The sequence below is a fragment of the Scyliorhinus torazame genome, chromosome 3, assembly GCF_047496885.1.
Source record: "Scyliorhinus torazame isolate Kashiwa2021f chromosome 3, sScyTor2.1, whole genome shotgun sequence".
Taxonomy (NCBI): Eukaryota; Metazoa; Chordata; class Chondrichthyes; order Carcharhiniformes; family Scyliorhinidae; genus Scyliorhinus; species Scyliorhinus torazame.
The window spans coordinates 158249183-158276601 of record NC_092709.1 but is presented as its reverse complement, the minus strand read 5'-3'; the positions used below and the strand labels follow the sequence as shown (position 1 = coordinate 158276601).

At 46.2% G+C, this 27419-nt stretch overlaps 1 long non-coding RNA gene across 1 annotated transcript; it reads left to right on the top strand.

Moving 5' to 3' along the window:
* The first annotated feature begins 2911 nt into the window (after positions 1-2911).
* LOC140409549 (uncharacterized) lies at positions 2912-23021 on the top strand. The gene is made up of 3 exons (XR_011940387.1): positions 2912-2974; positions 16230-16325; positions 21011-23021. It is a non-coding gene; the product is annotated as an uncharacterized lncRNA (long non-coding RNA).
* The last annotated feature ends 4398 nt before the right edge of the window (positions 23022-27419 follow it).

Below are 27419 nucleotides of genomic sequence, written 5' to 3'. Positions count from 1 at the left end.
TAAAGTGAGTTTAGAGTCACAGGAAGTGAAAGAAGGTTTCTTTTAAACTTTAGCTTGTCATGAGGATGTTAATTCCACTAAAGGAACTAAAATAGATAAAGTGGGTTTGGAGTGTATGGAATCTTTGGCGATCACCCACGAACCAGTATGATTGTCCACCTAAGCATCTCTGTGTTACTGGTTAAGGGTTCTATGGTCCTTTCAGGGCTGATGAGCCCAATTCCAGAGCTTCATCTTTGACCGCACACTTGGCAGGGGATCTAAGAAGGTGGGATCAGACCTTGGACACTCGATCGCTGGTATTCCTTTCTCAGGCTCCTTTCCCGGGCATCTTCTTGCCATCGGGTGTCTTTGAAGAACTGTGTCTCTTCAATCAGGCGGTCCCTCCAAGTAGGTCTCTTCTGAGCAAGGGTCTCCACGGCATTGACGTCTATGTTGCATTTCTTGAGGTAAGCCTACAAAGTGTCTTTGAAGTGTTTCTTTGTCCCCCTCTTGCTCAAGAGTCTTCCTTGAGCTGGGCAAAGAAGACTTTCTTTGGCAGTCAGGACTCTGACATCCCAAGCCAATTCCGGCCTAGCGAAGTTGGTTTTGGATGATCATGGCCTCGATGCTGGTGCTCTTGGCCCCTTAAACGACGCTTATGTTCATACACCTGCCATCCCAGCTGATACGGAGCTAAAGTACATTTGGATTTTGCAATATATTTTAAGCTGTGCTGTTTATGAGTCTCCCTGATGTAAGGTTGATCCTTACAAGCCTCGGTGATTACTTCAAATGCTTTAGCAAAGTGTAATGCCTTAGGTGACCCATGCAAGCCTCATGTAAGCTAATGTGAACTATCTCTCTGACAAGGTATTGTAGATCCAGTGCAGATTCAAAATCTGGAGTCAGGCTACATATCTGCCTCATGAGGAAGTGAATCGATTGCCTACCTCTGAGAGTGTAAAAGCATAGGACATCATATGAAATGATGTCAGAGGAGATGTGTGCTAGGAGACTGCGCTTCAGCAGGGAAGCAATAGGACACCTTTTTGAAATGTTGAAGGAAGACCTGAAGGCAAACTCTAACTGTTGCAGTGCCTTAACAGTGAAGAGAAAACTCATGATGTTTGTTTGTACTGTGTTGTGCATTGTACAGCATTGCCCTTCAGCATGGACTGAGCATTTGCCACCAGAAGTTGAGAAACTGGAGGAGTGCAACATGAAAGCTGATGCAGACAATCCTCCTGGTGCAGGTGTGCAAGCTCAGGCTCCAGGTGACATAAGGGTAATTAAGTTCACCTGACAGCTGCTGCTTTTGGACACTGAACCCTCCCTCCTTCCCCCTCTCCTGTCCCTCAACCTCCCCTACCCCTCCTCCCCCTCCCTCCTTGATATACAGAAGTAAAAAATATATTTAATTGATCATTGTGTGAAAGTGAAAAAATATATTTAATTTCAAAAAATTTGGAAATTGTTATGGGCCAGGGTTTAGAGAATCCCAAAGTGCATCATTGAGTTGACCTGACCCACAACTTTTAATAGATTGTGGTATGGGGAGCACACGGCTCACTCTACAGGTATGGTACAGCAGAAAATGGACCAGTGTTTTTTTAAAACAAAACAATGTTTATTCTATGAACTCAAGTTAACCTTTTTAAAACAAACAGTGAATATCTTAGCAACCAGTAAATCAAATACACCCCCCCCCCCCAAAGAATGCAACACTAAGTAATCTGTATGCTGTCCTTTTAACATCCAAAAGGCTTAACGCACCTGCAAACAGGAGCACATTTGGGTTTACATTCAAGACTGAAAACATTTATAATTCTTCTGAATTCACCAAATGATCCATAGATAGTCTTTGGATGGCAGAGATCAACAGCAGTGCAGCTCACTTTTAACTTCAGATTCAGCTCACTGAAAAACACAGACACACCCAAGCTTTCTCAAACTGAAACTAAAAAAGCAGAAGTGGCGCTCACCCGTACTCTGACATCACTCCAGTAACATGAGCAGCTCCATTTCTTAAAGGTACATTTCTTAAACACTCATTTCTTAAAGGGTACTCTCACATGACAAAATGTTGAGATAGTTATTAAACAAAATGTCATAATGCAGCTGCTAATGTTAAACGTTAAGTTAAATGTTAGCATGGTATCAAAGTTTTGTAATTATAACATTATTTTGGTAATAAATGTTTTCCATTAAACTTTAGAAACTTCTACAAACGTCGTATTGAAACATCAAAATACAATATTTAATCATGAGATAATTCTAAATGAATAAGATAATTGAAGTAAACAAGGCAGAAAAATAATAACAAACACAAATCAAAAAACAAACAGATGTCAGAAGGAGAGGTGACAGCTCTGTGGGGAACGTTTTCAATTTTATCACCAGGTCAAAACCATCTTGTAACAACATTCATGGTCCCTCCTTCAAGTTTTAAGGAGATGGTGTTATTTACATTTTGTCCTGCATCAAGAATCTCCATTGTTAGTGGTCCAAGAATTTCTGACGTCTCTTCTTCTGAACTAAATCTACAGTTACCATATTCTAAATGAAAACATACAAACACTTTTAAGCATGCCACATGTAAAGTTAGATCGTGCAGATTTAAATAGTAATTTCACAGATTTAAAACAAAAACAAAACATTCACTTATAAATATCATCTGCAATCATAAAAAATTAAATTAAAAATTACTTTAAAAGAACCAATAACAGCCTTGCCTGTTTAAATGAAAGAACAAATTTTTTTTTTTTTTAAACTTCAATATATCTTTAAAACAGTTATGAAACCTGTTGCTTGTTGTCTTCAATACAAAGCTGCAGTTTAAATCCCTAACCTCAATGGGCATTCCTTTAGTTTCCCCGTCACAAGGAGGCGTGGCTGCATTCAAACTGCGCCACGCTGAGGCTGGCGCAGTGTCCTGAAGCAGACCCGAGGCTGCTGCTGGAGTCGGAAATTGCGTTGCAATTTTTGAATACTGGTAAGTGGGTACTTTTCTATCTCAGTATGGGAGCGCAATGGCTTTCTGCTGACACATGGACATTATGAGCCATTGTTTAAAGAAAGATCTTTCATTAAAAACAAACACAGACAAGGGAAAGATTTTGTGGAGCTTTAGGACACAGCCATTTGAAATTGTAATAAGCACAATTGCTCATTTCTGTTCTTCCGCATTTAGCACTACATCCCTGAGTTCACTAGCTGCATGCATGAAGTTGTGTTGATGTCAACATTCTCCAGCCAGAACTACACAGGTTATTGTGTAATGTTACCTTGCCATGCGCCATTGGCACCACTGACAACTTAAACTTCCAAGGATTGGTTCCTTGGACTCCTCTCAGAGTTTGCATTGTAAGATACTATATATATATATATATATATAATGATTCTTTAGTTGTGTGTATGCCTGTGAAATCCATACAGTGCGAGTGCGTGGCTAATAATGGTGAATGACGTCTTTATTGTATGGCTTATTGACGTATGTATAAGTAATAGCAGAACATTAAAGCCACGGATGAGCTGTAAATTTGGAACAGGTTTTAAAGTTTAAATGCAACACTTATGGAATCTCAAACTATTTACTTGGCATATGGTTTTGCTAGATTGGACTTATTTGTTAGATTTTTAATGTATCAATAGTGCAGTAAATTTGTATCCATAGTTTATCTAGGAAGCTCTCTATTTCCATTTAACATGAAAATATTGCTATGATCAACGGTATGCTAAATATTATTAATAAACATAGACTAAAGCATAGATATTTCTTTGACACCATTGCATCAAAGAGCTGCATGCTCTTTGGGCAGGATGGTGCCTCTGGTGCCACCTGGACACTTTGGCAGCTAATTTAAGTGGAAGAACTTAAATAAATGTGAGAAAGTTGCTTCAAAACTATTACACTAACTGTTTGTAGGTGTAGATAAGCGCTAAAAGTACTTTGTGGTCTTCAGTTTGAGGGAAATGAAGACAAGGTTAATATAGAAATTGTTAGAAAAATACAGCAATTGTGTGTGGGTGAGGCTATTGAAATGTTTGAAAATTCCCAAAATAGACTGCAAGCATTATGAGAAACATCACATCAGAAAGAGAAAATGATATCCTGCTTCAGGTCAGGGGTGTAATAAATGTTGAGATTGGAATTATTTCCCAGGCAAATGATCAAAATCCAGAAATTAGTGTAAATGCTAACACAAGCTATTTACTGTAGATAATGTTGGTTGTGGTTCAAATGGAGATCACGGTCTCTGCAATTTAAATTATTGGCTCCGTAGAATACCAGTATTCGAAAGAAATGTAAGCAACAAATACTAATTGTCTTCAAAGGAGAAAGAAAGTTATGGGATATTCATTGGCACAATCCAATGGACACACTGAACCGGAAAAGCAGCTGGCCGTGGTGCAGCGTGGCCAATAAAAGCCAGGAGACCCCGCTCCCGGGATCTACCGTGCTCCCTACTCCTCGCTAGATCCAACGCAATCTCGCAAGATATTGCAATGTAAATTTTGTCCATTGTGGGCGGGATCACGTTTTGGCAAATCTGCATATTGGAGCGCGACAGTTAATCTGACTCAAATGTGCAGATTCCCGAGGTACCTGAGGCTTTGGGATTCATCCCCTTCGCTTCAGAAACCTTGGGCGAGCGCTGCTCTGCACTGGTCTCCACAAATGGGGACCAGACGGAACTGCACTCGTGGGGTCTCACAGTGGATCGGAGGCCCCCAGCTGCATGCTCTTTGGGGAGGATGGTGCCCTGGTGCTTCTGGTGCCACCTGGACACTTTGACAGTGTCATCTGGATGCCAGTCTGGCACTACAAATAGTGCCCTGATCTCTCGCTACACTTGGGAGTTCCAGCGAGGGGAGCTCCCCACTGTACAAAACGGGGCTATGTGTGGCCTCAGTCGCACATTCCCCGTTGAGGCCCCTTATACAATACGAGTTGCATTGAATAGCCATATGTTTCTCAGCATTGCGAGTGCCGGGAACACGTGATTAAACACGCTCGCTATGGGACTTTGTTCCCATTTGGTTGAATCAAACCCAATGTCTTTAAATTGATCCCAAAATGTAACCTTCAGAACAGCCTGCTAAAATAATTTCCCACTGTAAAAGAATGTGTCAAAAAAATATTGTTGAGGTTGTTGATCGGAAAGTCATTCCACTGATCAGTGCTCTCTTCAGCAGTGGTGGTAATGACAGGAAATTAGAAATTACATCAGTCCATCGATCCAAACTCACTTAACAAAACCGCAAATGTAATCACTACCTAATTTAAACCTCAGGTGATGTGCCACTTGAATTAATAAAAGCAAAATATCTGTTGCTGTGGATACAAAGTTAAGTATTGACTTGTTGCAGTACATGAAGAACTTAGTCCACAGAATAAGATAGAGCGTATGCTTTACAATTCAGAGAGGTTGACCCAGCACTTCTTTAGGATGAAAGCTATAATGAGCTCAAAGCATTAGTACATCCAGAAGGTTTTAGAGAAGTCTGTTGCATGTTCAAAAGAACACATTTAATGTTGTCTACAAGAAACATTGAGGCACATCTTAATGACACAATGACCATGCAACATCCTCTGACCAGAAAGGGTGACAAGAAATGAGAAAGAGATAGAAGCAAACGGGTGACATCATGTAAAGTCGGAACGCACCCAGAAAGGCTCCCGGTAAGGTGGCCTTGTTCACATTTTTTTTCCCTCTCAGGTTTGCGAGCCCAAACTGCAGGAGATTAACAGGAAGAAATCTCCCAACAGGAAAATGAAGTCGGCATTGAAAAAAATAAACCTAAAAAAGGTTCAGGAGGAAAGCCTGTCGGAGGAGGGTGAAGGAAGGAAAATGGCTGCCGCCGCACCCATCACACTAAACACGCTAGCTGCCATTATGGTGCCATAATGGTCACGGCGGCTAAACCTCAGGTTGATGGGCCTACTGGAAGGAGTAGAGGGTTCAACCCCAACCCAATATTTTTTGGAGATGTTCTCTAAGCTCGTAGGTGGAGAGGAGTTCACTCCTCTGGAATTGGATAGCGCATACAGGGCGCTCAGACCGAAACCAAGATCAAATGAGCCTCCGCGGGTGGTTATAATCCGCTTCCATAATTATAAAAGGAAGGAAAGGGTCTTGTTGTGGGCAAAGAGGGCTCGGCACATCAACTGGGAAGGACATACGGTCTGAATTTATCAAGATGCCGGAGTTGAGATGGCGAGAAAATGAGCTGCCTTCAACAGGGCGAAGGTGGTGTTTTACAAGAAGGGCATGAGGTTTGGAGTGGTGTACCTGGCACATTTGCGGGCTAGAATGAATTTGATGGACTACTTCTTCGACACGCCGGAGCAAGCAGAGGCCTTCATTCAAGAGAAGAAGCTGGATCCGCTGTAACGAGGCTATCTTCGACTCTATCTATGAAAGAGGGTTGTTGTATGATGTAGATATGTTACTATTGCTGTTTTTTTGTATCCCTGTTTCACGTTTGCTCTGTTGGGGGAGGGGGGTGTTTGTACATGCGAGATGAGGGGAGAGAAAGAGTTTTGTTGGTTTTGTTGGGGTATGGTTATGGTTGAGGGGAAAGGGGAGGTATTGGTTGATGTTAAAGGGCAGGTGTTTTGGGGATTTTGTTCAGGAACTGTTTAGCTAGGTACGGGGAGAGGGGAAGTGAGCAACAGGAGTGGTGTGGGTAGAGAGGCTGCTGTCTAATGGACCAGGTTGGGAGTGGTGCAACAGGGCAAGCTATAGTTTGTGTTTGTGCAATGGGAGGATGGGGTTGGCTATAGTGCCAGGCAATTATTGGGTCTGGAGGAGAAAGGGATCAATGGGAGGTAGGCGGGAGTGGGAAGAGGGGACCTGACACTTCTCTTTATCACACTCTGTAGGAGAGGATGGCGGTTATCTTAGATGGGCCTGGGACCCAGGAATTTGGGTAGGGACTCAAAGGGGAGGGGTGATGAAACCCCCAACCAAATTGATCACTTGGAACGTCCGATGCCTGTGGGGCCTGTAAAGAGAGCAAGGGCTTTTTTTCCCATTTAAAAGGACTGGGGACGATGTCGTCTTCCTACAAGAAACCCATCTGGGGGTGCAGGATCAGGTCGGGGGTGGGAAGGGGGGGGTTGGCGGTTGTTATGTGATTGCCATAGGCATGCTGGAAGGAGGGCTATTGTGTTGGTGAATGTATATGCCCCGAATTGGGACAACATCAACTGTATGAGAGATAGAAGCTGTCATATTTACTGTATTTGCTGTCAACTGAAGACGCACTGATCAAAATTATGCAAGGTACTAGAATACTCGAAGATCTGAAATTGTGAAAGTGGAAGGATAGTCTCACATCCTATGTTGCTCTGTATTTCAACATTACAGATGAACTCCCTATAAAGTTGCCTTAGGAGAGGTGCAGACATAATTCCCCGGCCTCTAATTAACAAGGGCATAGAGACATACGCATCAAGGTGTGATATATTCTGGTGGTTTGAAATTGAACAGCAAAGGGAATCATATAATAGCCATCAATTATGAGAAAGGACCAGGGAGAAAGAAAGGGTGAGATCTGTTCAAAGCAAATAGAAGATATTCTCTCATCTGCTCGCTCATTCTGATTTATTTGCAATAAACAAACTGGTAAAAAAGGAACTAAAGTTGGAACTAAGATGGAAACTCATTTTACCAAACGTACTATTCCAAATGAGGTTATATCATACAATAGATCATACTTGATTGGAAGAAAATATAACCATTTGAATAGCAATACAAGTTCTGGCATATTATCAGCTGACCAAGATATTCACAGTCAAATGACAGAATTTTTACAATTAAAGTTGCAAAAGAACTGCCCGAAAAAAAGGCACACGATTTGGCACAGCCCACTCACTCTCTGACACAGGATGCCAAATGAGTAGCTGAACAGCTCGCCTGGTTCACAGACTAATTAGCAGACAAACCAAAACACACATTCCTCAATTTCGAGCATAACAAATGATGTAAAAGATAGCTCAGCAAAGACAAACAGATCCAGTTCCACGACAGACGTACCAAAGCTTCAAGAAGAAATTCTTAAAATTCAGCCAAGAGGAAAAGAGAAATGGATGGTGCATGTTAGCTCCTGTTATATAAGATCAGATATGGGTATGTGTTTAACAGAAACCAGGGACACCTATAGAAAATCAAATCATTGATTTGAGGAGCTAGAGTCCAGTTGCTTGATCAGTAACACAAATGGAACTTTCTTAGCTTATAGATGAAAGAAAATACAGTCCTTAGCTGGTAGCGAAGACAATATTGAGCCGGTATTACAACTACACAAACTCCACTTCCTTTCCCCATATTAGAGTTTGATAAATGAAATGAAATGAAATGAAAATCGCTTATTGTCACAAGTAGGCTTCAAATGAAGTTACTATGAAAAAACCCTAGTCGCCACATTCCGGCTCCTGTTCGGGGAGTTTCCTTCTTTTCAGCCTTGTCTGTCACTTCATCCATCTCTTCAACTTTTGCAAAACCTGCCAGATCTTTCCATTTGATAATAATTTGGACTAGATGGGGAGGGGTGGGTAAGCTCATTAGCTTACCAGGTCTCCTATGTTATTGTGTGCAATTATCCACTGAAGTGCCATTGCAACATCTTGCAGCTTAGCCACCATTCTGCTCAGTTTACAGGTTGCAGAGTGTTGTCAATCTAACTTTTAAAAGTTCTTTGGTCTTACACCAAAGCCCCAAATCTGGGGTAGTGTTATGTATTGCAACCAGCACCCTCTGTTTCATGTGTCACATGATTATGTGGCATCATTAGAGGCCCTTGAGTGATTTTCCTTCCCTTCCTGGAGTGTGAGCAAGTGACGCCTCTGTAAAGTCATGTCACCACACCCTGAGATAGTGCGCAGTTAATTCCAGCCCCACTTGACCTGGGGTCGCAACACGGGTGAAATTAGATTTTATTTTAAAATCTGTGGGGGAGCTCAATGAACGACAGTTACCAGATTTGTAAATTTAACACAAATAACCTTCATTATTTAACAGTAAAATAATTAAACTGACAAAAATGTAAGTGACTACCTAATACCCCTATACCCCTTTCCAACTCTCCCCATGCTACACACACAACATAGAGGGAAAGGATAGTGCAGAGAGAAGTAAAATGATGATAAAGTATAAAGGATCTCCAATGCACTTGGTTGGCTTCCAGTTAAAATCTTTCAAGAGTTCAAGCTTTTGCTTCTATGCTTCTTCCTTCGAGGCTTGAGATCATTTTTGCTGGCAAGGCTGTCTACTTTCTTTGTAGATTCAAGATCATTTCAAATATATAGTGAAGACGCGTCAGGCACTGGCTTTAGAACAATAAAGCAGCAAGAGAGAGAGAGTTCCTTCTTTCAAGGTCTAATCACTTCTGACCAGCTCTCTGATAAGCAACCCACAGGAACCAATCACTGACTGTTGTCAGCCAGAACACTGTCCCTGGCCAACCCACAGGTTGCCAGCCAGCCAATCGAACCAACTCCTCCAAAGCTAGTTCTTAAGATTCACCTCGTGCCGATGAGTCTGCTTTCTCCGCTCCCCCCAAAAAATCTTCCAACACACTGTCCTGACCAGCAGGCTGCCTCAACTTAAGTCCACTGCTTAAAGGCGCATTCCAATTTTGAATCCACAGACCATAAATAATAAAACATAGGACATAGAGTGCAGAAGGAGGCCATTCAGCCCATCGAGTCTGCACCGAACTACTTAAGCCCCACTATCCCTGTAATCCAATAACCCCTCCTAACATTTTTGGATATTAAGGGCAATTTATCATGGCCAATCCACCGAACCTGCACGTCTTTGAACTGTGGGAGGAAACTGGAGCACCCGGAGGAAACCCACGCAGACACGGGGAGAACGTGTAGACTCCGCACAGACAGTGACCTAGTGGAGTAGCTGGTGCAAGTCCCACATCACTGTTTGCTGGTGAATCTGTCTGACAAAGCAAGCAAATATAGGGTAGGCTGTGCACAAGTTTTGCATTTTCCTTTGCAATAAAGCTGCTAAAACTGTGTTCATCCTCAATTCTCCTGGAGTTTTACTTTGCATATGCTTCACTCAGGTGCAGAAACATTTTTATTTCCACATGCTAATTTCTGGGTCTTTTCCAGTCACGTGATGTGAAGTTAATTAAAATTTACATTTGCCAGGTTCAAACTGCTCTGCAGGAAGTAGGGATGTGCAAGCCTCTCGAGATTTTATGTGAACAATTGTTTGGAGAATTTTAAAATGAATGTAAAAACAAATTCTGCAATGCATGACTGAAAACTACTAAATATATGAACATCATCCAGGTGCCAGGCACTCTGTGAACGACTGTTATGATACCCTGGGCAAGTGTGCGGTCAATTCCAGCCCCACTCATCCCGGAGTCACAACGCCAGTGAATTAACCAATAATTATTATAAAACTATCCAAACTCTTTGGCCCTTGGCTGTCCAATAATTACAGTTACTGGGCTTGTAAGTTTAAACACAATTAGTGTTTATTTATAACAAGAACATAAATGAAATACGCAGTAAATACAGCTGCTTAATAAAAAGTTAATACCTGACTCCCCCATAACTGCCCCTCCCTCTGCCCACACACACAAGACAGACAAACACAAAAGGGTACAAAATAGTAAAAATAATAAGGATTAAGACCAAAAGATAAGAATCCTTGCTTCAAATGATGAATTATTTAGTGCACTTTCTTCACAGTATGAGTGTGGATTAAAGTCTCTGGTTTACAGCCTGTTATGATCTTCCTTGCAGTTAGCTATATCTTACAGCTGTTCTAGGAGAGGCCCTTGGCTTCACATCAGCCTGTTCTGCAGAGAGAGTTATCAGAGTCTGGATTCTGCTTGCATCAGCCTTTTCTGCAGCGAGAGTTAGTTCCCACAGTGGCCTTTTGGTGAGAATTTGCTGGTTATTTCCAGAGAAATCAGAGCGGAAAAGAGAGAGGCTTTCCCTCTTAGCTGCCAAAGATAAACTGAAAGCTCCTTAGGTCTCTGAGCCATTTCAGTGGGATCAGGTTCAATCATCACCTGATACTGGGCAGAGCACAGCCCCCTGGGTCAATTCACTGACCATCAGCCACATCAATTAAACAGTGTTATCACTGATCTCTCCTGCTGCTGCAATCCTCTGCTTGAATTAAAGGCACAGTCCACCTTCCTTAAAGACACGTGTCCATAAATCATCCATGGATCAAAAATGGCATGACAAAAAGGGGGAATAAGGAAATAAACAGGAAAAGCCCCTAAAATGACACATCAAATTTCAAAATTATGAGTGTCGTAAGTCCCATGAAGGGTTATTGTTCTTTATTTACAGCGAATTGACCTAAAATATTCCATTCAGTAATTTCCAGTTATTCACAAATAACTCAAATTTGTTCAATTCAGTCTATCTAACAATTCAATCTGACAGACACTCTAGTTCAGATTCCAGAATAGGACATTATACTGTAGAAGTGAGAAAATGGACACAGATTCATGGGAAGCCATCTTTTCCCCAAAGATTTCAAACATGGGCAGCACTGGCTTGACAACTCTGGACAGTAGACAGACCTCAGCTGTACCAAGTGCAAGATATCACTCAGGCCTCTCTTAATTACTCTTAAAGTTAGCAAAGGATTTTTAAGGAAGAAAATTATAGCTCGTAACATCATTTATTAATTGACAAAGGACTTTGAAATGAAGTCATGATGGTACAGCTTGGTATCCTTTCTCCCTATCTTTTAAGAAGTCATTCCTAAGATTTAGTGCAGCAAATCAGAATTGGACATAATTATAGGAAAATACTATTATTGCAAATTAGAAACAGACTATAGGAGTCCCTATTTCTCTGCTAAAAGTTGAAAATTACTTTATTTTTAAATAGAAACAATTGGAGAAAAACATGAAAGATATCAAGAACATATTATTCATATGACCAGTTATAAAGGTCACAGTATGAAATATAATAAAATAATATTTACAGTTCAATAATAGTGAACAATAAGGACTCATCTAAGGGATGGAGTTAAATTAAGAAGGCAGCACCTAATGTTGCTCATGATCAGCTAATCCAGTGTTTTTCAAACTACTTTTCCCGGGACACACTTTTGCCAACCAGCGGACCTTCAGGACCCATGCGGGCCGACGTTCACGATACACCATTATTGCTTACCTTTAATGCGGCAGGTGAGCCTTCTTGGTCCTCACGATCTCTCTTGCTTTGTGATTCAATGTTGCATTTATGCTAAGGACTTCAGCTGACGATTTAAGTTCTTGCTGCATGCTGTGAATAAAAATCAGGAGATTTGTCCTCAAACTCGCCATACTTAGTCTTCAAATGTCTTTGAAGGTTTGAGGGTTTTAAACTTCATGGCTGGGATTCTCCGACCACGCGCCAGGTCGGAGAATTCCCGGGGAGACGCGAGATTTTCCTGCGCCGATTCTCGGGCGTCCGTGGGATTACCGCCATGCTGGTCGGGACTGTTTAAAGTGTCGTCCCCCCGGCAATTCTCCGGTCCCAACGGGCCGGGTTGACGCCAAGTTCAGCCAAGTCCCGCTGGCGTGGGTTACTCGGGTCCCACACAGCGGGACCTGGAAGGTGTGTCTGCGGGGGCTGTCCTGGAGGGGGCGGGGGCAGGGGGATCTGACCCAGGGGGGCCTCGACAGTGCCCTGGTCCGCGATCGGGGCCAACCGATCGGCGGGCAGACTGGTTTCGTGGGGGCCTATGTTCCTCTGCGCCGGGCCCCTGTAGGGCTTCGCCATATTGCCCTGGGGCCGGCGTGGAGATGGAAAGCCACGTGCATGCACAGAATCACGCCGGCCATTCCACGCATGCGCGGAATCACACCGCCCGTTCTGCGCATGTGCAAAATCACGCCGGCCGTAACGTGCATGTGCAAATACACGCCGGCCATTCCGCACCGGCTGGAGCTGCGGGGCCACTCCGGCGCAGACCTAGCCCCCCAGGACCTAGCCCCCCAGGAAGGGGAACATTCCTCATTATCGGGTACCATTGACGCCGGAGTGGTTGGTGCCACTTTTCACGCCGGCGTCAGAACGTGGCCACGGGATTGGACAATTCCGGCCCATATGTCAATACTTCTCTGCATATAACACACATGGGCTTTGCATGCTGCATTGCATTGGCACAATTAAAGCCATACCTCAAGAAATCATCTTTATAGTACTTTGTTCCCAATTTCAGTTTCTTCTTAATTGTTTGTTCACCAGAGGCCCTGGAGCTCGGGATACAGCTCACACCAGCACTGTCTTGAGCTACCGTGGACTCTCCTGAGAATCTCACTCCAGCAGATTTAGTTGTGAGATCCTGGTCAGTTTGTATCTCTGGCCCTCTCTACCTTACCACAAAATGACCCATCTTCAGTTCTTCGCACAGTTCTGTTGCTTGCTTGCTGGCAGCTACAAAATGGGGGAATCTCACCTTCATGATTTTGCGCCTAAAGAATTGATGTGCTGGATGTGTGATCTTCTCTCTGCCGCTGCCTCTGGCGTAAAGACTCATTGTTCAGGTTTATAGGCCGGTTCACCAACGCTCCGAACTGCCCCAGTCCTCTATCCGAAGGGTGTGAGGAATGGACTGGGCTGGGTGCAGAGAATGTGTCAGTTGGTTGGTTGGAGGGGGGTGGTGGTAGGAGTCAGAAGATGTGGGATCGGATGTTGGAGGATGACACGAGCTAGGGGTCCCAGGACAATCAGGGGTATTTCCCGGGGTCCCCTCAGGAGGTGGCAAAGGACTGGGGGAGATGTGACGGTGCCATGTGGCCTACCCAGTGAGTGACGATCACCGCTCACACCCCCAGGATCAACCCCCCCATCCCTGACCCCATCCCCACTCCCGCCTCCTCTGAAGGTCTGTGAGCCCGTGTGATGGACTGACTAGCATGTATGCAGGGATCACTCGGGCAGACAGTGAAACGTGACTCCGGCGCAGGAGTCAAACTCTGTCAAACGATGCGGAACACCAGAGCTCATTGCAGTGCGGGCCATCATCATCCTCCATCTCATGGACCAGACCCGCTGATACTGCTGACCCAGGGCCAACATCCTGTGATGAAGCTGGTGGGAAGCTCGGAAGGGTGGTGGAGGTGCTGGGGCGGTGGGGGGTGGGGATGGAGTGCAAGTAGCAGGTACATGGGAGGGGGTGGGTGATCATGGTGGGAGATATGTGGGGGTGTGATAGAACGGCTAGTCTGCCTGTGGCCAGGCCCCCTAGTTGGTGAAACTAGAGATGATTACTTTGTCCCATGTGCGGCGGTCCTGGCGCACACGTCGTGTGGCCTCCTGTACCTGGGCCCTATGTCCTGGCCATCCTGGCCACCCTCCACATCCTCCTCGTCGGGCGAGACATGGCATCCATCCTCCTCCTTCGCCCCTCTGCTATGCGATGATGTGAAGGACGCAGCAGGCCACCACGATGTGGGAGGCCCTCCCAGGGCTATATGGGAGGGCCCCACCAGAGTGGTCCAGGCGCCTGAACTGCACTGTCAGGACACCGATGCATCATTCGATGATGCCCCTTGTTGCTGAATGAGCATTGTTGTAATGGTTCTCCACAGCGATCTGGGACATCCGAACAGGTGTCATTAGCCACGACTGCAGCAGATAACCCCTGCCACCAAGAGCCAACCCTTCACCCGATGGAGCAGCTCGAAGGTGTCAGACAGCGACAAGTGCGCCAGGACAAATGCGTTGTGCATGCTGCCTGGATACCAAGCGCAGATGTGCACCACGTGCAGCCAGTGGTCACACACCAACTGCACATTCATGGAACGGAAGTCTTTCCGATTGATGGATGGCACCACCTCATGCTCCTAGGGTGTGGCCTCTCCTGGAGTTGGGATAGGGGGTGCAGGGGGAATATCCATACGGCCAGCGGCGCTCTACACATTTACGGGTCACAGTGGGGAGTCAGTAGGATGTGCAGTCAGATGGCTGCCTTGCATCAATGGCAGCCCATGCCCCGATCCCGGAGTTGGGGGGCGGGGTGTACGGCACCTTGGCCAGGTGTGCACATTCTCCCCATGTCTGTGTGGGTTTCCTCCGAGTGCTCCAGTTTCCTCCCACAAGTCCCGAAAGACGTGTTTGTTTGGTGAATTGGACATTCTGAATTCTCTCTCTGTGTACCCGAACAGGCGCCGGAGTGTGGCGACTCGGGCATTTTCACGGTAACTTCATTGCAGTGTTAATGCAAGCCTACTTGTGACACTAATAAAGATTATTATTATAATAAATAATTTAACTGCCTACCTGGAAGAAGGTAATATCCATTAATAGTTATCTTCCTTGGCAGAGAAGTGGTTAACTTTCTCAGACCCAGAACAAGTGCCTGTGTGAAGTGGCTACCTAGATCACAGGTGAAGGTGATTGTTGAGGGAGTGTTCCCAATCCGGAATAGTCCCAATTGGAGCTCGGGTTATAATTCACTTCAACTTTACTGTACAATTACTTGCATTGTTGATGGTTGATTCTATCAGAGATCCATTTGAACCCTAACAACCCGGAGGAAAGTGGTTCCTCCCTGTTCCAGATGGAAAGTGGAAATTTGGCATTAAAATGAGGCCCTTGATCTGGGCCTGATACCTAAATCAGCAATTACAGGCAGGATTTACCGGCTGTTCACACCGGTGGGATATTCCGGTCCCATGCCGGCACACGGGTTTCCCGGCAACAAGGGGTACAGTCAACGGGAAATCCCATTGACAACGGCGGGGTGGATATATCCCGCTGGCGAATCTCCTCTGCCACCAAAAAACACACGGCGGGTTGGTGGGTAAATCCTGTCCTCTATTTTTCCAACGCCCTGCCCTTGGCCAACCTGAAACCAACTTGGGATTAAAATCAACCTCTATCTGAAGAATTTTCTGATAAAGATTGGCTACAATGAGGGGGGAAGAAAGAACGATGATCAAAGGCAAATAATCTCGAACATGAGAAAACCTAAAAGCGATTTTGTATTACACTTGGGATTATCTAGGAATAAATGACAAACCGTGTTAGAATGACTGAATGATACCTTTTGAAAAACTGTCTTGAAAACACAACCGTGTCTATTTTTCATTCTTTCTTTGTATGTGTGGGAGGTTAAATCAATGAGGCAGAACCTCAGAGGTGACCTGCTGGTTTTTATAACTGTGCATTGGACACCTGCCATTGCTTTCCTGACCTGTGTGTGTTTGTTCTGCCCCAATTGCTATTTCTTCCTTTGTATTTCTTTCAACAGATATTTATTTGCTGTTTATATTTGCTCACATGGACAAGAACAGACCTGTGAGCTGGTGTGAATGAGGACTTTATCGATCCTGAATTATGTCCACAGGTCAGTGATCACCTTGGACAATTGACTCCACCACACCAGCCCCAGACTGCTACGGAAGTTAAAGGCGATAAGGTGCATTGCATTGCTGGAAATGTAGTGCTGTATCCATTCTTAAAACCTGTTTGTACTGTTTCTCCATATCAAATGATGCCATACAAGAAATAGCCCGAAGATTTTTCATATTTTGGGGAGTCTGTCACCAATCATGAATTATGAAATCCTGACTTGCCCCTTCAATGGAAAAACTGATTGTTTAAAAATAGAACTTTCAAACATCAGCTGCTGCTGAAAACTCTCCATCTCAGGCCAAAAATATTCGTATTCATTTAATTCAACAATATTTAATGACATAGATGCAACAGCGAAGACAAAGTTTTATTTAAAATGTCCAAAGGCATTAAACAGAGGCATTATAAAAGAAAATAGGACCCTGAATAACACGAGAAAATACTCACACAAGCGACCAAAATCTCACTCAGTGCAGTTGTTTCAAAGGACGAGATTTTCTAATCCCACTGAAAGTCAATGGATTGTTGGCTGGGTCATTGTATATCCCGCAGTGTGTCCCGCCACAATAGGACCAGAAAAGCCTGGCCAAGGAGTGTCTTGAAGGAGAAAAATGAAGTAGAGAGGAGATGTTTGGGGAGGGATTCTATCGCTTAGGGCCCAGGCAGCTGAAAGCATAACCACCAAAACTGCAGCAATTTAAATTGAGGATGCTCAATTGGGAAATTGGAAAAATTGGAGGAGTACAGATATCTGAGGGGTTGTGAGACAAGAGGGGACACCGGGAATAGGGCGAGTAAGACACGGAGGGATTTGAAAACAAGGATCAGAATGTTATAATTGAGGCACTGCTTAACCAGGAGACAGTATGCAGCGAGCACAGGGCTCGGATTTGGAGCGTGTTAAGACACTGGATACAGAGTTTTGGATGGTGTCAAGCTGACAAGAGTGTAGAATGTGCAAAACTGGAGATAACAAAGGCTTTAATGAGGATTTCAGCAGCAGATGGAACTGTGGAAGGGGCAGGGTCAGATGATGTTCCAGAGGTGTAAATACGTAGTCTTAGTGGTGGTGTGGTATGTGGTTGAAAGTTTGCTCAGGGCTGAACATGACACAGTTAGGCCTCAAACAATGGGGAGAAATGAAATGAAATGAATGAAAATCCAGAGCGTCATTTTGAGGGAATTGAGTTTGTTGCGGGGACCAAAGACAAATGGGCTGGAATTTTGTGGAGCCGAGCTGACTCTAGAGGTCTTTTAAAAAAGAGCGGGGTGGGGGAGCGATTCCAGGATTCCCACCTCCATTCCCATGACCAGTAATCTACAAGGTTCACAGCTTGTCAGAGTAGTCGTGAACCAAAGTCTGGATCTGGGAGCATTCTGAAAGGTATGTCGGAAGTTTCACCCATGTGCCCTACATGCAACCCTGCCCTTTCCATGACCCCTCTGCAATCTCCATGCCCGTGCACTATGTCCTGAAACGCACTTAAAAAATACCCATTCAAGAATCTTATTTGAAAACTCTGCTGCCCTTACAACCCTGTGAAAGTTTCAATCAGACAGTGATCCAGATACCTATTTCAAAAGGTTGTATCACATCCTTGCATGAATCAGTTAATAATAACCACTTATTGGCACAAGTAGGCTTCAATGAAGTTACTGTGAAAAGCCCCTAGTTACCACATTCCGTTGCCTGTTCAGGGAGGCCGGTATGGGAATTGAACCTGCGCTGCATGGCCTTGTTCTGCATTACAAGCCAGCTGTTTAGCCCACTGTGCTAAAGTATCAGGCATCTTTCAGCTCCTGGACACAGTGATCTTTGAAGAGAGGAAGGGGGCAACAGCTTCGGCCTCAAGATATTTACAGATGAGCAGAACCATTCAATCCATCATAATCTTCCATGCAGAACAACCTGACAGTACAGAACATCACTGGGGTGGGGGGGAGCAGCACGGTGGCACAGTGGTTAGCACTGCTGTCTCACGGCGCCGAGGTCCCAGGTTCGATCCCGGCTCTGGATCACTGTCCGTGTGGAGTTTGCACATTCTCCCCGTGTTTGCGTGGGTTTTGCCCCCATTACCCAAAGATGTGCAAGGAAGGTGAATTGGCCACAATAAATTGCCCCTTAATTGAAAAAAATGAACAGGGCACTCTAAATTCATTTTTAAAAAAGTACAGTACATCACTATCTGATTCTTTACTGAGGTATTCGTAAGGTTTTCATCTTTGTCGCTCTGCCCTAAAGGATATGTGACACAGCACAATACTGGGGATGTTAACCCCTGAGCAAATCGCCAGGGCAGGACAGCAAAATTCCTAGCCGGGGATGTCTGCCCAGATGATTTTAATTACCATTACCCTCTTGCAAACTGCCCATCTGAAACACACATAGATGCAGCTGCCCAGCTGTCAGCAGGTGAAGATGAGGCAGCCTGGATTCAACCTGCTGCCATTCAAGTTTCATTGGGAGGGGATGGGACTGGTGTTTGCCTGGGTCAAATGCAAGGGAAGGTTGAAAAGGTGCCTAAGGTAGCAGAGACTCCCAAATCGCCTTTTGGGTCCTGTAAGAATACACTCCCTCCCTCCCAAAAAAATGTTTTTGCTCATCAGTTTGAGCCTCTGCTTCACGTCTGGTGAGTTTCACTGGCTCCCTCGTCCACATCATTAAAACAGCCTCACTGTCCTATCTGAGTGATTAGCATATATTAATGAGGCACCCGATTGAGCCAGGAGAATGCCTCAACCAGCAAATCAGTTTGACATGGTTTTGGCGAATCAAAGGAGCCGCTTTATTGCTGTTGCACAAAAGGGAGTTCAAATTTCCCCTCATAAAGCTAATAAAGGGAGAGCTCATATTTTATGATGCATGTGACTGTATTTATCTGCCCCTTCTGTCCCCATGTTTTCAATCTCTTCAGGACAATCTACACTGTGGAGAATGCTTTGCATTGCAAAAACATTCTTCTTTGCATCTCATTAAAGTCACATTTTATATTTTGAATGGCTTTCAAACATTATTACAGCTGCAGGTTACCACCACCACAGGGGAAAAGACTTTGAGCCATCTGTGCACCATTCACTAACATGAACAATTTAGTTTTCTGATTAGCAATTGTGAACATGGGGAATAAAATAGAACCTTAGCATTCCCTTATTGAATAATGTGAATTCATTCCTGTCACAAGATGATCGGTTATTTATACCCACTATTCATTCATTTATGAGGCAGATATGCAGCAAATTAGACATTTATCTTGTGCAAAGAGGCTCAGGTGTCTTTGCCAAATGTCCAATTTCTTGACGACGAAACAATGAAAGCAAAGTGCATTTCCCCCCTCCCCTCTCTTTGTACAATGCTTAATGTGATCAAAATAAAGACTGAAGAAAATTACATTACGAAGCCATCTGCAAATTGCTGGGTCTGGCATGCTAAACATTGAAAGCATGCCCGACACCAGTTTAGGGAGACAAATCCCCTGAAGTAGCCTCTTTCTTTAAACCATGTACAAGTTAGCTGAGGAAATATCTGTACATAAAACCACATCCTGGATACTTGCTGGAACTCACATGCCTTGCCGTTGGCTAATTCATACTGACACATCAAACTCCAGTGAGATTTGATGTTCACTCTTAATCTGAGAGAACTGCAAAACCTTCTGCTAGGTTGGTGAGGTGGTGGATAAATAAATCTAACCCAGGAAGCAAATTAAGTTTTCTGTTCTGCTAACATTTCCAAAAAAGGGATGTGAATTAATTGAATCATAGAATTTACAGTGTAGAAGGAGGCCATTCGGCCCTTCGAGTCTGCACCGACCCTTACAAACAGCACCCTACTCAAGCCCACGTATCTACCCTATCCCCGTAATCCAGTAAGCCCCACTTAACCTTTTTGGACACTAAAGACAATTTAGCATGGCCAATCCACCTAACCCCCACATGTTTGGACTGTGGGAGGAAACAGGAGCACCCGGAAGAAACCCACGCAGACACGGGGAGAACGTACAGACTCCGCACAGACAGTGACCCAAGCCGGGAATCGTACCTGGGACCCTAGAGCAGTGAAGCAACTGTGCTAACCACTATGCTACCGTGGTGCCCTTGAATACAAATGTATTTCCCTAAAAGCTACTCCAGTGACTTTTTGACGGTCGTTTTGACGAGCAAAGCTGTAACACGTGAAGGTGTCAGTGATCCAAACATTCACCTGTGATTTTCGCATGGATTCTTGTATTTCCCATCATAACTTCAGCAGAATATCAATGAAGATTTCACATTGAGCCAGCCTGGCAATGAAACGTCAGAGTGTGATGGTGGTGGAGGTGGTGATGGTGGTGGGGGGTGGTGGTGGGGGGGTGTTGTTGGAGGTGGTGCGGTGAGATGACCCAGAGGAACCAGGGCATTATTTGTGGGCACAAGAGGAGCATTCTTAGCCTTCTCAACCTCGCTGAGACAAATTAAAAATTGCATGGGTTGGTTTGTGGGTAGCTTTTAGCAGATGGTACACACTCCATCCACCACAGGATTCCAATCTGCCTTCCCTTGCATCTATCGCTTGCCTCGGTTTAGCAATTTTGCATCGCCTTGAGGTCTTGAGGAACTAAAGTTTAATGTCCAGAACGCTGTTGTGAACAATTTGCAATATAATTATAGCATACTCAAAGATCTTTTTTTTTTAAGCAGATTTTTAGAGATGGAGATAAAAGCTGCCCGAAACACAGTCAAACACATCCAATGAGGTAATAAATATGAACAAGAAGAAGGAATACACCATTTGTCTCCTCAAGACTCCTCCATCATTTAATAAGATCATGCCTGATCTGATAGTAACCTCAAATCTACATCCCACCTTCCCTAATAATCAATAACTTGTTCGACAAGAAGCTGTCCCCATCTGCCTTAAAATTATTCAAAGGGCATGTTTCAACGGCGTTGTCGCGCCCGACTTGGTGTCGGGATGAGGCCGTTGAATCTCAAGAAAGGCCTCTCGCAAGATTTGCGACGTTCAAAACGCCTCGTGGAATTTAACAAAATCTCGCAAGATGTCACGTCCTGGATCACACCCTCATTGGGCTTGATACAGATCTATTTGATTGGATTTGATTTGATTTATTTTCACATGTACCGAAGTACAATGAAAAGTAGTTTTCTGCGGCTGAGAGCGTACACAGTACGAACATAGCAGACAAAAAGAATAATTAACAGAGTACATTGACAAATGGTACATCGACAAACAGTGATTGGCTACAGTGCGGAACAAGGGGCCAAACAAAGCAAATACATGAGCAAGAGAAGCAGAGGGCGCCGTGAATATTGTTCTTACAGGGAACAGATCAGTCCGAGGGGGAGTCGTTGAGGAGTCTTGTAGCTGTGGGGAAGAAACTGTTCCAATGTCTGGATGTGCGGGTCTTCAGACTTCTGTACCTTCTGCCTGATGGAAGGGTCTGGAAGAAGGCAATGTCTGGGTGGGAGGGGTCTCTGATAATGCTTTCTGCCTTCCTGAGGCAGCGAGAGGTGTATACAGAATCAATGTGGGGGTGGCAAGCTTGTGTGATGCGTTGGGCTGAGTTCACCACATTCTGCAGTTTCTTGCAATCTTGGACTGAACAGTTGCCATACTAAGCTGTGATGCAGCCGGATAGGATGCTCTCTCTGGCACATCTGTAGAAGTTTGTGAGAGTCGATGCAGACATGCCAAATTTCTTTAGCTTCCATAGGAAGTAGAGACCGTTGCATCCATGTGAGTTGACCAGGACAGACTGTTGGTGATGGTGACCCCCAGGAACTTAAAGCTATCGACCATCTCCACTTCGGAGCCATTGATGTAGACAGGAGTGTGTGTCGTGCTACGCTTCCTGAAGTCGATGATCAGTTCCTTGGTCTTTCTGACATTGAGGGAGAGGTTGTTTTCGGTACACCATGCAACCAAGTGATTTATCTCCCTTCTGTAGTCTGCTTCGTCGTTGTTTGAGATAAGGCCCACCACAGTCATATCATCCATGGCCCTGATGTCTTGGCTCTGCTGGTCCCTGTCCAAGTTAATATACATGTGGGCCTTCACATTTTAAGGGCTTTGTGACCTCCCTAATGCATTTGTGAGTGGATGACTGGGGGATGCCACATGGATCACCGGTGCTGCCCTGAAACAATCTGCTCACATGCATGTTCTGGGCAGTGATGATATTAAGGGTCATGGGCAGTGGGCATTCTTCCACCAGATGTGGTGCCAGCTCTTGCAGGACATGACAAAGGTGGTCCGCGTCCCTGAGGGCAAACGCAGACTTCACCCGCACTGTGGTTCCGACATCTGTAGATAGGGGGTGGGATTCTCGGTTGGCCAACATCGAAATCAGGACACGCGATTGGGCGGAGAATAGGTTCCGATGCCAAAATCGCGCTGGGCGCCGATTTGATGCCAAATCGCAATTCTCCATCACCTCGACAGCGGCGTCAATGCGTTCCAGAACACACGTACAGTAAACAGTGTTTGCATTTCATTGGCGGGCCTGACCTGGTATTCTGCGGGGCCTCTGCGATTCTCCTTCTCCAATGAGCCGAGTTTGCGACCATTTTTTAAAATCCTGAAACCGGTGTCATGGCTGAGGAGGAAGAGATGGAGGAGGTAGGACACGGAGTGGCGCGACTGCCAGCTACCGGGCCAGACACTGGCCAGGCTGGCTGGGGTGGGAGGCGTGCGAGGGTCGGGAGAGGGGTGGTTGATGGGGGAACAGGCTGAGTGGCCGGGATGACCCCCCCCAAGGGACTGGGGTGGTGTCCAGTCTCGGACTGTCATTCCCGTGGCCTGCAAGGCAGCTATCTTGCTGTGCATCCCACTGGCCACTCAGCCTGTTCCCCCATCAACCATCCCTCTCCCTGCCCTGCAGAGTGACACAGGTCATAGATCATCATAGATCATAGAATTTGCAGTGCAGAAGGAGGCCATTCAGCCCATCAAGTCTGCACCGGCTCTTGGAAAGAGCACCCTACCCAAGGTCAATACCTTCACCCTATCCCCATAAACCAGTAACCCCACCCAACACTAAGGGCAATTTTGGACACTAAGGGCAATTTATCATGGCCAATCCACCTAACCTGCACATCTTTGGACTGTGGGAGGAAACCGGAGCACCCGGAGGAAACCCACGCACACACGGGGAGGATGTGCAGACTCCGCACAGACAGTGACCCAAGCCGGAATCAAACCTGGGACCCTGAAGCTGTGAAGCAATTGTGCTATCCACAATGCTACCGTGCTGCCCGTCATATAGGTCATATAGGTGCCCCCACCCCAGCCCACCCTGCGGTGATATGCCTGTGTACAGTTTTGTATATAGTTAGTAATATGACCTCCAACCAGCTGGTGGTGTCAGACATCCTTCACGTTACTTGAGATACCGGCCAGTTGGTAATGGGATGTACGAGAGGATAGCCGCACTTAGAGCAGTTCCAGGATAATTCACTGAATTCAGATAGTTACTTTTGCCTGTATTATAGTTCCTGTGCCATCTTTCCACATGTCTGTTAATAAACCACCTTTCTAGTTAAACAACCAGATGTTCATTACAACGGCCATATCACAGAATACAACACGCCCCACCCTCTGTCACCCCCCCATCCAGCCGCCACCTGCTGGCGGCCCACCCAGGACAACGCCCACTGTAGCCCTTACGGGGGCACCGGGCAGGGGCTGCGAAGCGTACCATTGGCAAGAGCAGTGCCAGCCGATGGTACCCTTGCATCAGAGACAGGCGCCAGGGCCAGAGGCCCCCACAGCACCGGGCAATGACGGGGCCAGGGGTGCGGAGATGGGGGGGGGACAGAGCCCGCAGTGCCAACCGGGGCCACCATGTAGCCCGTTGGACCTGGCTGAGCATGGGGTGGCGGGGTATACCCATGCTAACATGTCGGCCTTTCACCCCCTGCAATGGATATTGGGATTCAACCAGCATTGGCGGCCTTCCTGCTTCGCTGCAGCCCTGGGGGTTGCCTGCGGCTGTACAAGCTGTAGCTGCTCGAGGAGGAGGAAACTGTAGCAGCGGAGCATGCGGCAGCGGAGGGTGGCCCAAAGGGTGGCCAACTGGCCAATGAGGAGGAGCTGCCAAGGAGGCGTCACATGAGTCCTCGTGTGTACCGGCACCGCCTGTCATTCGAGGACCTGCCAGACTGGGCATGCTATCAAAGACTCCAGCTGAGCAGGGAGACAGTGCGACATATGCGCCAGATCATGGCCAACCTGGCACCCTGGAGGTACGGGTGAGGACATCCACTCCCAGTGGCCGTCAAGGTGACGGTCACCCTGAACTTTTACGTGATGGGGTCATTCCAGGTGCCGAATGGGGACCTGTTCGGGAGCTCTCAGAGCTCGATGCACAAGTGCATCCGTCCCGTCACGGAGGCCCTTTATGCCCAAGCAGCTCGATACATTCATATCAATGTGAACTGAGCCCACCAGGATGCATAGGCAGAGGGGTTCGCCGCCATTGATGGGATGCCCCACATCCATGGGGTGATCGACGGGATGCATGTCTCCTGGACGACAGTGGTTATTCACTGCAGTCGTGGCTGATGACACTGATCTGGAGGCCACAGACCAATGCAAAGACCCACTAAAACAACGCCCATATAGTAACCAGGAGTGTGATCGAGCGGTGCTTCGGCCTCCGGAAGATGTGGTTCCGATGCCTGGACCGTTCTGAAGGGGCCCTCCAGTATGATATTGAGAATGTCGGCGACAACTAGGCGGCCTGCTGCAGCCTCCACAACATCGCACAGCAGTGGGGTGACGTGTTGGAGGAGGAGGATGAAGGCCAGGCCTCGTCCAATGAGTAGGATGTGGAGGCGGGGGAAGATGGACGGGTCATGGGGCCCAGGCAGGCATGGGAGGCTGCACGATATGTGCGCCAGAGCCAACGTGCACAGGATGCTCTGACCACCTCCAGGTTCACTGACTGTGGGGGTGGGGGGGGAACTGACCAGGGGCACGGACACCGCATCCCCCCCCGGCCATTCCCTCACCTGCAACCCCCTCCGTGGTAAATACCTGCTGCACTACGTGGCATGGGTCCTAGGTCGGCAGTCACACCTGGTCTGGTCCATGGGATGGAGGATGATGACAACCGCTCGAAGATGTCTAGGTATTCCCCAGATGGTACTACAAGAGTGGCAGCGGCCTACTGTGATTCCCACCCTGTGACCTGGGTCCCCATTGGCGGGCGCCTTCTGGGGCTTCCGGGCCTGAATGGGCCCGGCTATTGCGCGGGTGTCCGTCGTGGGCATGTGCCACCCTGCTCCACCCGCTGCCCACTTGATGCACCAGGGACAGGCGGGGGGAGTACGAGGTGCTGTCGTGTTCCGGCACCTTCCCTGCAGAAAGCATCGGCATGGGCCCCATCACCTCCTCCCTCGCGGTGCCCGATGGGATGGGGGTACAAGCGAGCAAACCTCTGAAACAAGTGCTGTTAAAATCAAGACAGGGGTTTTAAATAAGGCTGTGTGATAGGTCCCATACTATTTACAATCTACCTGACAGTTGCTAGTTACCTCATCAAAGATGAATTCACCTCTGGTGTCAGTATTAAATACTGTCCAGATGGGACACTCTTCAACCTCAGTTACCTCCGTACCAAAACTAAATTGACCACAAAGGACATATATGATGTACAGTTTGTGGGTGATTGCAGTTGCCCATTCTGCATCAGACTTTCACGACACTCTCAATCTCTTTAATTTTACATGCAACAGACGCATACATTGAATTTTGCCACAACCAAACTCATGTCAACCCACACATGACCAGCCAAATATTCCATCTCCCGTAATTGTTGAAGGCGAGAATCTGGAATATGGTGAGCACTTCCTGGCAGCCACTTCTCTCAAAAAGCCATTATCGATGAGGGGATTTAACACTGGTTCAGCAGCACCATCTCAGCCTTCTACAAACTACGGCATGAGGTGTTTGTCAACAAAAGCCAACCAAAGCTGAAGGGTACAGTTGTCACTAGATTCCTGTGCTGGATTGAGATCTAGGCTGTGTCTCAGTGACATGTGACAGCGCAAGAGAAATTCCATCTGTCTCTGCTACAGCTTCCAGATTCAATCGGAGTGCCTTCAAACAAATGTCTGTTCCTTCTTGAAGCCAGAAGAAAACACTTGTAAAATTAACTTTGGTGGATTGGATACTGTGTCCAGATTACCCAAAAGCTGTCTCCCCTGCCAGGTTGCGTTTCCTCTACGCTCAATGGCCAACATTCCCAGGGAGGACAAAGAAAACGCTTCAGAGACATTCGAAAGCTCTCTTGAAACACAGCAACATTGACCTTAATAATTGGCAGGAGCTTTCTACCAATCATTCAAACTTGTTTGCAACTGATCTCTCCAGCAAATTACACTTTGAGATGCAACATCTTAATGATGAGGTGGAGCAGCAGCAGAGAAGAAAAGAAGAGGATGCAAACCCTGCACTCTGGATCCCACTAACTCATGGGACATCTTTCCCCGTGTTCCCAAAGATCTGCAGGTCAAGAATTGACCTGTTCAGTCACATGGAGATCCGTTGCAGGAATTCACGGCTCTGGAGAAAGCACACCTTTGAACTGAGGGACTGCTGCCAATGGCGACAACATCTTTCTGTGAATGGAGGGTCCATTATCAAGGGCTTGCTGTCGATGGCTTCCTACACAATCGGGAAACCAGCTTTGTGTCTGCTCCTCCCCGGGTTTACATGAACTATGTGATAAGAAAAGCAATGTAGTCCCCTCTCCTCATGGACCGGGCCTCCATCAGCTGACTGATGCAGCAATACATGGTCAGCAATGATGCCTGCTCCAGCTAGAAAGGATCCACTGGCATAGTGGCTGCAGCTCACAATGGACTGCATGGCCACTGGCAAAACAATCGTCGTTCTGCTGCATGGTTGTAGGTTCAGTAAGAGGGGTTGGCACACTTCAGTGACTTTGGTGAAATATAGTCACCTCAGACCTTGTCTGGAATTTTACAAAGAGGCGGTAGCCTTGCCTGTAGGGCCATTACTTGACTCATGGCAAAACTCACACTGCTGTCTGGGAGGAAGACCAACCCCTGAGAGCTACCAGCT